This window comes from Zonotrichia leucophrys, chromosome 1A (assembly GCF_028769735.1).
Source record: "Zonotrichia leucophrys gambelii isolate GWCS_2022_RI chromosome 1A, RI_Zleu_2.0, whole genome shotgun sequence".
NCBI classification, from domain to species: Eukaryota; Metazoa; Chordata; class Aves; order Passeriformes; family Passerellidae; genus Zonotrichia; species Zonotrichia leucophrys.
This window is the reverse complement of record NC_088170.1, coordinates 61,450,474-61,462,073: the sequence shown is the minus strand read 5'-3', so window position 1 is coordinate 61,462,073 and position 11,600 is coordinate 61,450,474.

The following is an 11,600-nucleotide window of genomic DNA, read 5'->3' as shown; positions in this document are numbered from 1 at the left end:
GTTGCCCATTACATTCAGCTGATGTTTATTTACAAAGTGGTAATGTGAATGTACACAATATTTTTATCTAGAATGCACCTGACATTTCAATGAGAAAGTGTGTAACAAGGAGAAAACACTTTTGCCTCCATTTTGAGCTTCTGCACTTGAGTCTAAGAGGCTTCTCTAAGAATATGATGAAAGTGGCCACTTTTGAATCTCTTCTTGTATTTCAGCCATGTAATGTTATTTGTGGGAAGAACTCTCCTTGATGGTGTTGACTTGGATATTATCAGCTGTAACTCCTTTCAGGTATGCCTGTTATGACAGATCTGTAACTCTAAGACAGTCATCATATTCAGAAGATGTCTATATATCCACCTTCTTCTTGCCCTTAGTATATATGAAGAAATGAGGCTTTCAGGGTTTTCCTCCTCCTAAAGCCTCGTCTCCTTTTTTTCCCATGTGATTTCCATGTATACCCACACAGACTCAAAACTATTCAGAACTCAGCCAGTAGTAAAACAGAAGTTTTTCTATAGTGGATCATAATTCAGTGTAGTCAGATACACAGTAACCAATTTTTTTTTCCTTGTACAGTTCATTTATATTCCTTTTTCTGCTAGAGAAAACTGTTCTATTTATTTCTGTTGACCTGGCTTTTTGTGTTTGGGTTTGCTCTGCTTCTTTTTCATTCTAAAAGATGTGAGTTCTAACAAATGTTTATTATTTTGACTGCAAGATAAAGAAGCAGGTAGAATTTACCCCAGAGATGGATTCCATTACTGGTTACAAATTAGATATAACATCTGATATAAAACTGTCCTTGTAAAAGTGACATCTAGATGAATGGTTACAATTATGAATGGTTACACTATTAATCTGGTAATGGGAAATTAAATGTGTTCTCTTGCATGAAGAATAGGGAAAAAAACCCAACCACCCTACACACAAAGAATCTGTTGTAAACCCAAAGATGAATGGATGAATGTGGCTGTCAGCACAGGGACATTCCCTGTCTCCTATTGCCCTTGATCACCATTTCAGTTTGTGTTCATAGATCAACCACTGGACTACTTTAACAAAATAACTGATTTTATCAATAAAATTTACTACATCTTTTCATTTCTATTCTATGTTTCCAACATGTTTCTATTACATTACAACATATTGGAGATTATCACTGGCTTTGGCCATTGTGCAACCTTTTTCTCAATTTTCCAAACTCTTTTTTTGGATTTCCCATGGACATTTTTGCCCAGCAGGTCTTGGGGTTTATCAGGGGGTCTCTGGTGTGGCTGCCACCACTCCCTGCAGGCAGCCCCCAGTAACCTCTGCAGGCAGCAGAAACGAGTCAGACGTGTTCATGCACTGAACTCTGGAAAAGCTCCTCACTTCAAGGTCCTTACACAGTGTTTTCCTAAAATGGGAAGCTGACCTTTGTCTCTTGGAGTCCTTCTGGACATTGCTGACATTGTCAGTTGTCCAACAACCTTGAGAAAATCAGTTCATCCACAGCTTCTGCACCAGCTCCTTGCATGGGAGAAGGACACTATTAGGATTCTCCCTGGAGAGCTGCTGAATTTGGAACAGTGAAAAAAACCCAGGAGGATTCTGAGGCAACAGATTTTCTTCTGGTGAGAAACATGCTCAGAAGAACTTCTGTGACAATATAAGTGAGACAAAAGGACTTTAGTATTCTTGCTGAAAGTTTTTGGCAGCAAAAGATGAGACCTCTGCACTGCACACTTCAAGTATGAAAGAAAACTGAACTGTGGAAGTGTCTATTATTTTTTATTGCCTATAAAAATGACTGAAGGTGACTTGTCCAGATGTAGGCTTGTACACTGTAGGCATCTGCTGACAGTTGCAACTCATGTCAAAATATACATTTCAAGATTGTAGCAGCAGTGACAGAAAAAAAGTTTTATAAACTATTCATTATTTAAAGTAAATGTAAATAAAAAGTATACATAATATAAAAATGAATAATAAATTATTACATATACACAAAACCTGCAAAACCTCTCAGTTTTATCAGTAAGTTACAGACTTGGCATGGAAATTGGTATGTTAGTCCCCTGGCCTACTGTATAAGCACACAACAGTATGTTTTGGATAAAGGGGTAGGGTGAAAGGCAAGAGAGAAAGGAAGGATGAATTAAAGAAAGAGAAGGGGGGAGAGAGAGAGAGAGAAAACTTACATTCTGCTATTGAAAAATTTGTGTCAATACACAATTAATGTGTGCATTTGCCGTGTAAGGGGTTTGAATTCTATTTCATTTTCACCAAGAACTAAAGTGACAATTGGTTTATTATTGTTTCTCAATAAGTACACGTGCTAGAGAATTCTGAGGTGTGTTTGAGGATACTGTGTGTGCAATGTTTTTGTTCAAAATCATGTATTTAGAAACACTTATAACACATTTTTCATTATTGAAGTGAATGAGCAAACATATCTAGAATTCAAATTTATATACATCTTTTCTGACTTCAGGTGATGCGCAGTTTATATGACACACATATAAACTTCCCACAGTGCAGCTTGAGGCCATTTTCTCTTGTTCTGACACTTTTTACCTGGCAGAAGAGACTGAACTCCGGTTTACAACTTCCTTTCAGGCAGTTGTAGAGAGTGATCATGTCCCCCCTGAGCCTCCTTTTCTCCAGAATAATCACCCCAGCTCCATCAGCTGCTCCTCAGTAGATTTGTGCTCCAGACACTTCCCCAGCTCCCTTGCCCTTCTTTGGCAAAACAATTTCCCAATTTACCCTCACTGTGTAGGAACATATTTCCCAAGACAATGATACAAGGAGGATGCTGATCAGAGCCTTGAGCAAAAAATGCTGCTTCAGGATACAGAGTGCAGACAGGCCAACTCAACAGATTAGCAGGGAGCAAGTCATTGCCTGTTCTCTTCTGAACTCAGGACTTTCCAGCTGTTAGCCTTGAGGATTCTCCACACGACAGAGAAGAAAAATAAACTAGTGGGGAAAACAGGAAAATAGGCTGCTCTGCTTTTCCTTGGTAGTACTTAGAGTTTCAGCCGGAGTGGAAAGGAGCTGCCAGATGCCCACAGAACACTGAAGGAGCACTTTTCTGGATAGATTTTGTGTTCCTGACTCACACAAATATAGCCTTCCACACACGTGGATTGGGATAGATGGTACTGTAAAATAAAGAGGATGCTGTTTCTGATGGACAGAAACTTATCACAGAAGTTCCTGAACATATCACAGAAGTTCCATGTCAGCTCCAGAACGTGTGACTCACACCTATAGGAGAACAATCATCACAGTCCAGCTCAAGTCTATTAATAAACTGCCACTTTTCAAACCAATCTGCAAGGCAAGCAATCTGCCTTTAGCTGTGCCAGTTTTGTCTGGCCAAGTGTATGGACTGTTCAGGGAATGCCAAATTCCTTATTGGGGCTGTCCTAAGACATACAAGCACAGAGAATCCAGTTCCAGGAAAATTGCCAGGCACTCTTGCATTTACTAATATAGCTGATGCCTATAAATTCAACATATAACTGAGGGCAGGGGAGAAATACTGAAGAAGACATGTTTCTTTCTGTCGCATGCCACCAGATAATCCATGAGAGCAGGTCATGTCGAGGTTCAGACACTGCTGAGCCTTACATGTCTGTAAGGAATGGTTTAATTGCAAAGAGGGAATGTGAACAGAGTATGGGATTGAATTCATACATATGAGCAGTTTGATCACAAACACGGGAGTCCAGCCCCGTGGCATCTGTGCTTCAGAGAGATTTAAAAAGTGAGCAGGTACAAATGAAATATAATTCCCAAGCAGAGCAGTACCCTGAAGCACGAGCCCTGCCAAGCCAGCAGGACTGTGCCAGGTATGTGAGCTGGAATCACACAGGGCAGTGCCTGGCATCCCACCAGCAACTCAGCCCAGAGGTGACTTTCCATCAGGGTGACTCTGGAGCAGCAGAGGGCACGCAGACAAACAGCCTGACAGGGCTGTGTGGGATATCAGTAACACAGCTTGCCAGCTGCACAGCACGTTAAAATAAGAGATAGGCACTGCAGTGACTTCTGAGAAATGTCACCCTGCATCCCATGAAAGTGCTGCCACAACCGATTTAGTAATAAATACAAAAAAACAGCATCCATTGCCAGAATAAACAAAACATTTCGGACATTGAACACTACAACACAGAGTAACTCAGATTATCCTATGGAGTGTCTTAAACCTTGCAGAATCTCTAATAAGAAAATTACTCAAACAAGCAAATATGAAAACAGACATTGTAGAAAGAACTGGCAGATTCTGCTCTGCATTTCAGTTAAAGGAAGATTCAGATTAAGCTAATTTTGAGACATGAAAGATGCTAGAAAGAGAAGAAATTAAAGAGACATTTTCACAAAACATCTGTAGCTGCCAAGAAGACAAGATCTCAAAAGACTGGAAAGTAAGTCCACTTAAATTTGAAACTTTGAGAATAAAACAGGAGGGATATTTAATTCTGGAAAAGATTGCCTGGTTTTGATAAGCAAAAATCTTCATCCCTGAAGGCATAGACTAATGTGCTGTCTGAAGGCATGGTGGTATTCCCCATTTCAGCATGTCATTTTGTAATCACCCAATTACATTTCTTTTTACCCTTTGTTGAAGGCATAGACACACTCCTGTCAGTGATTTCTTAAGGAACAACACTTGGACACTGCTGGCATTCATGAAATGTCTGTCTAGTCTTGTAGGCTCTTCCCTTTCCTTTGTACCTAAGTCCTGACCTCAATTCTTACAAGAGCTGGGGTTTCAGAGTTTTACATTTTCCCCATCAACTTATTGAATGTGGGTGGAGTTCTTAACATACTTGCTTAGGATCTCCCTTCCCAAATACCCAGGGAGCCTGATCTGTGCTCAATCCATTCAGGAGAGTGATAAAAACATTTTGTTTTTGTTTTTCCTTCCCTATCTAAGAATGGAACATTTTGGGGTGGAGGTCAGCCTAGCTCAGGAAGGCTTTTAAAGAGCTCAGTTGTTTAAAATTTCTGTAAGGGGAGTGGGAGCTGAAAAGAATGAGATAATTTCCCTTTTCTTTGGAATTCTTCCCAGGACAATGCATTTTTTCTAGGGAAAGTGTCAGCTAGAGTTGTGTTAATTAGAACACTGCTTCATAATTAGAATGGAAGAATACTAAAAACATTGTTAATCCTTAAAATTCCCAATATTACCTCCATAGGCTGCATGGTTTAGGATGAAGTTTGTCATGTGCTGCAGGATACCATCAAGAGAGAAAGAATTTTAGGTCTTGAACTAAAGACCTTATAAAGTTAGGGAGATCTGACTATGAAGAAAGACAATGTACAGGACTAAATCAGAGGCTGAAATGGTTACAAACCACAAAGATAATAAGACACAACTTTGCTTCTCTGAAAAAATAGCTTTACTTTCAGAAGTTACTCTGAGCAAGATAGAAGAGTTTTTCCAGAATTATTTCCACATTATGGATTCCTAGGAAATCTCTCTCTTTTGCCTTACCACATTTAGGTGTCAGGCTCCATCCTTTTAAATATTTAAGTTTAACATAGTGTTACAATGAAATGAATTTTTAAAAAATGTAACAATGTAAAAAATTTGTTAAAAAAATCCTCTCTAAAAACCTATCAAAATAAGGATCTTATTTAGTTATTATCTCTTGGAGTGTGAATGAAAGAACAAATATAATGCATCAGATGTCAGCCAGCTCCCATAAGTATGTAATATAAGAATCCATGCAGAAAAAAACCAGATCTCTTCAGTGCATTAGTTCAGCACCAGAACAAGTTCTTCCACATTAATTTCTATAGGTATTGTTGCAATATGCCAGCAGCTCTTATGGAAACTTTGTGGACACCCTCCATGCAGAATAGCTCCATTCAACTGATGTCCTGGAAGCTCTGAAACTGCACACTTACATCCTTGTCAGCATCCAGAAATCAGATTTTATCCAGCCACTACCCAGCTGTGTCAGGGCAGAGCTGCATGCATTCTGATGGGGGCACCAAAATCACAAGTTTTCTTACCTGGAAAATGTCTGCCAAATAAAAGAGATTTTAATCTGCTGGGAAAAAAATGTCTTTATTTTTCCCATAATTTGTGTTGCATGTTTGTTTCACACTAAGAGAAAAGGTTAAAATATTTGTTATTTAAAGGGTTCTACAAGTCAAATCAGAATTGTGTCTGCTTTTATTCTTCATTAATTTCTGGCTATCATGGAACAATGGGACTTGATGAGTCAATACATAGCTCTAGTGGGAATTGGAATTGTTCAGAGTGAGTTGTTGGCAAAATATTTCCCCATTGTTTTAAGCTCTTTTTTTTTTAATGTACTGTGTTGACTGTTCACCTTGTACTAGAAACTTAATCTTTTCTTCAGAGCTAGAAGGCATCCCCCATTTTCCCATTAAGATTCCCTTTTTTTTCTTTTTTCTCCCCCTGCAAAGAATACCAGGTCCGCCTCTTACAGGAGTCAGCAGGAGAGAGTCTTGGACAATCCAGTGGGAAATACATGAGTTCAAAGACCCCAAACCATTTTATAATGCACTAACTCCTGACTGTTCTTTTGCATTTTCTTGTGTGAATCAGCAATAAGCCACAAGAAAAATTAAACTTACCATAGCAGAGAGATAATTTGTTAATCTTTGTAGAAAGATCAGAGCCTGAAATATTTGCTGTTTTTATGTGAGAAGTCAAGGGACATTGCCAAGCTTAGTGCAGCACTGTCAAACACATCCCAGGCATCCTCTAAGCATGACTGGGACAGGAGTTTAGGAGTGTTGGTTCAAGAAGGGGTTTGGGCTTTTGTAGCTTTGCACTGGATGTTGCTTTTTTTTCTTTTTTTTTTGCACTGGTCTGCCAAATATGTATATATCAAGTTTCAGACTGTTGGAATGACCAGTTCTTAATCTGAACACAGCAGCTCAGCCCCACATCTCCTGTCAAAGATTGGCACAGGTTTCCTGATACCACAGACAAGGTTTCAGCTGAAGTGCTGGCAAACCTGTCAGAACTCAGTGGGTCTTACCTGACCAATACTCAGCCACTGATTCTCCCCTAGTGCTCAATAACCTTTTCTCACACCATGTCACATTCCATTGAATCAGCATGAGCTGCAATTACAGAAGGAAGGATAATGAATGTACTGAAGCCAGAACAGCTCACCTCTGCCATAGTGGGACTAAGATTTTCACAAAAATGGGAAAGCATTACTGTTCATGTCAAAAAAGTTTGACAGGATTGAAAATGCAAGAACCCTTTCTTGTTTTTAAAGTATTTTCTTTGATCTGTAATATTGTTTCTATCCTTCCTTTTTTTCACCTCTGTAAAAATGAATGACCACATCATTACTTTTACCTTTCTTACACAACTAAATGGCTTTGCAAATATTACAGTATCATCACTGTACTAATATAGACCTAAAATGGCTTTGCAAATATTACAGAACTAAATGGATTTGCAAATATTACAGTACTATCACTGTACTAATATAGAGCTAAGGGCCAAGATTTCATTTTTTTTCTGATATTTGGTAAAGAACTAAAAGGCTTTGCAAATATTACAGTATCATCAGTGCACTACTATAGAGCTAAGGGCCAAGATTTCCATTTTTCTTCTGATATTTGATAAAGTTTCCTAGAGAGAAGACGACAAATTAGGGGCGAGGGGCTGAAATTACACAAAAATTAGTTTTCACATTTATATTCTGTTTGGAAAAAGGAAACAGAAAGCTTCAGAAGAGACAGAGAAAATAAAAAGAAAATAATTCAAGCTTTATATTTTTGTTAATATTGAGGGTAACAAAAAGAAGCAAAGATAAGGCCTTAGTGGCTTATAGACAAGCTTTATAAATTAAAGCTAAGGTAAAACTATTTGAAATTTCTCTAACAAAACAATAGAACTATTTTTATTGGGAGGGACCTCCTGTGGTCTCTGGTCCAACCCTCAGCAGAAAGTAGAAACAAGCTTGAGCTTAAAGTTCCCCAGGCCTTTTCACTGCTGAATTATGAAGCTTCTTCAGGGTCCACCTTGCATTCTTGTGCAGAGCCCCAGGGAGGACCAAGATCCACCTGGCCCTTGTCCTGCAGCAGTCAGGCAGTGCCAGCGCCTGTCGCAGACATCCTTTTGTGAAAATCCTTTCCTTGGGATTTTTTCTTCCTGAGAAGCCGAGAGGCCTCAGGAACAAAATGTAAATAATGATTATCTGCTGCTGTGGAATGCAACAGGTGCATCTGTGATTGGGCTCATGTGGTTGTTTCTAATTAATGGCCAATCACAGCAGAGCTGACTCGGACAGAGAGTCTGAGGCAGCTGCTTTTGTTATCATTCTTGTCCTTTCTATTCTTAGCTGAGCTAGCCTTCTGAGATGAAACTTTTCCCTCTATTCTTTTTAGTATAGTTATGATGTAGTGTATATCATAAAATAATAAATCAAGCCTTCTGAACATGGAGTCAACATTCTCGTCTCTTCCCTCACCTGAAAACCCCTGTGAACACGATCACAAGTGCCCTGCCCTGTGCAGGTGACAATGCAGCCTGGACAGGTGACACAGCAGCACAGCCCTGTGTGGGGACACTGCCTCAGCTCCACACACACTTTGACCCCGTGACTCTGCTCAGTGCCAGGGATAAAGCTCTCAACAGGTCTCAAAAGCTAAAATAAGTGTCATTGAGCAGGAATCTCTGCACATCAGCAAGGACCAAATTCTGGATGGGTTTGTCAGTGTTTCAGTGGGTGTTTTTCCCACTGAAATGTTGCCAGTGGATATCTCAGCGGCACGTTGCAAGGAATTCATTAGTCAGACAAAAGAGATGAATGGTTTCCTCTGATTGCAAAAGGCATTGTACTGAAGATTTTTCAAGGTTCCTATATTTAGAAGTATACTAAAGGATTTGTAGAAAAAGTTTCTAAATTTAGAGAAATCTATTCTTTCTAAAACTTCCTCCTTTTTTATCCATCTCATTCTCCTAAATTTATCAGGGAAAAGGCAAAACATTCATTTTAGTGAAAAAGTGGAAAAGGTTACCAAATTCAGTCTGAACAAATTGTAAATGCAAAGACCTAGAGAGAAAATAGACAGAAGTTAAAAGGTATGGCTTTCCTAAGCTATTCCTCTTTCTTTGACTGGGATGTGTTTAGTACTTTGAGAAGAAACTGAAAATTAAAATGAAAACATAAGAACTTGAGAATCTTGTTACCAGGACAATCTATATTATTTGCCAAAAAATCCCACACCATTACAACTTTAATATGAAATAAAAATTTGCAACTGGAATCCAAAATGGCCCACCCATGAATTCTGAAGAGATCACTTGAAGCAGCCACTCAGGCAGTCTGAGAGCCTGTACAGCTGCAGAATGCTTTAGTGAGCACTCTATATTATCAGCACCACCTAGAGTGAATCACCAGAAACAGCTCCAGCCCCAAAACTAATATTCTTTACAAAGCATAACTTCATTTCAAAGCAGCATTTTCCAGAATCACCTTCAAAACCTTCCATTCAAATAAAGGTGGTTGAAACAATAGAAGAGAAATAAGGTGAAACCATAATTTTATTATTGGTTATTATTGGTTTATTGGTTTATTTAATTAATATAATAATTGGTTTATTTAATTTATATAATTATAATATAATTATATTAATTATAATAATTTTATTATTGGTTATTGGTTTATTATTGGAGGTCAAGAAAAGATACCAAAAAGCATTTTAGAATCAAGTAAACTCTGTCTATTAGTTCTGGCTTAATCATCAGCAGAAATTTCCTCAATCAAAACATTGTTAATGATGATGAAGAAGAAGAGGAGGAGGATGTCTAAAGCAAAACAGAATTCTGTTTACTCACTAAAGAAATAGAAACAGATTGTTATGGAGTCTTTTAATAATAAACTATTAAGAGTTTGAAAGTAGAACTGAGTAAAGAAAATGAATAATGTAAACACTGCATGTTTATGAAATAGTTGTTTTTTATCTTTATTTGTGCACATTCTCTTTACAGTCTGCTTGATTTAGACACCTACTTTTTTAAAGCCAATTTGTGCACAGAGTCATAATAACAGAGAATGTTATGAAACTTCTATTATGGGATGCATATTGATTTTCCATTATTTTCCATCTAGGAAAAAATTATGTAAATGAGGATTCATTTACACTCATCCAGTAAACTGAATGGTTTACCCTTATCCTCTTCCAGTTTGATACCACAAAAATAAAATGCAAAATTAGTAGAGTTATACTAGTAAATGTGTAGAACAACTCAGTAGTGAACTGGGCCTGTAATTTGGAGATGATTTTCATCTCCATGATTTGTGATATCAGTTAAAGTTTAGTTATGTTAGTTTTCAGAAATGTTTACTTTTCAACCCCCCTGTAATCCACAGGAACACTGTACTTGTCTACAGTTCTGATAAACAGACACCTGGCGCTGATATCACACTTCCAAAGTTACTTATTTTCATTTTTTAAACAAATCAGTCACTACTCTGACTGTGTAAAGACTTAATGGTGGCCTGTTTTAAACAATAAACAAATTAGTAATATAAGATTTACAAAGCAGAGAATTTTCTTGCATTGCATACATGCAAAAATTCAGCCATCAGCAAGCACGGATTGTTCATTTCAGGCAACTCAGTGCAAGGAGACTGAAAACTGCATGGCTTTGTGGGCTGCTGACTGAAGGACATACTGACAAAATTATAAAAGAAGAATATAATGACAAAATATACAAGAATAACATACTGACAAACCCCAACTTTGTGTCTTTACTGCAGCTTTTGGTCTGAGCATTGAGCCTGAGAAGTCAGTCAGAGCTGAACGGGATGGGCACAGCACAGAACCCATCTCTTTTCAGAAGATAGCTCTCTCCAGCACTAATAGAATAAATATCACTCAGAATTCAGAGTGCATTGTTGGTATTTATTCTGCTCACTCTCCTCTTCCCCATCCAGCAGCATTTGCCCTCCTGTTGCCTCTGGGGGCCACACACCTCTGCTCTGGGGAAGTTTCTTTTCTCTAGGAAGGGATGAGTTTGCCTCTTGCTCTCTTCCTCATCTATCTTCTGACCTAAAAATACTTCCAACCTGGAGGCTTATTTTGCCCTCAAACATTATTTTCATGTTGAATCTTATATATCTACATACTGTGAAGTTAGAACATTATTAACTAGTATTAGTGAATAATTGGAGAATTGTAATATCATTTCACGTTTATGCTTTTTATATAACCAAAATACTTTATAAAGTGAATAAGTCTAGAATGAATTCTGGTCTTCCACACTGGTGAGAATTGTTTAATTTAAATCCTTCATCTGAAGATAAAGGGCAAAAAAAATGTATTTTTTTATCTTTTAGTTCTGACAGTAATTCTACACTTTTTCACTGCCACACTATTACAGTAGATATATTTTCTCAATATAATGCTGACTCCACATGCCAAGTAATATTTCCATCATATCACATAAAACATTTCTATAATACTACTGCACTATGAAGAAACTAAAATGGAAATATTATATCTGTGAGGAGAATCTGATCAATGTCCTTTCTTCATGAGAAAAGGTGTAGTACTTTCAGCCAAAACTCATAACTGCTAATAACATAATTTTTATTAGC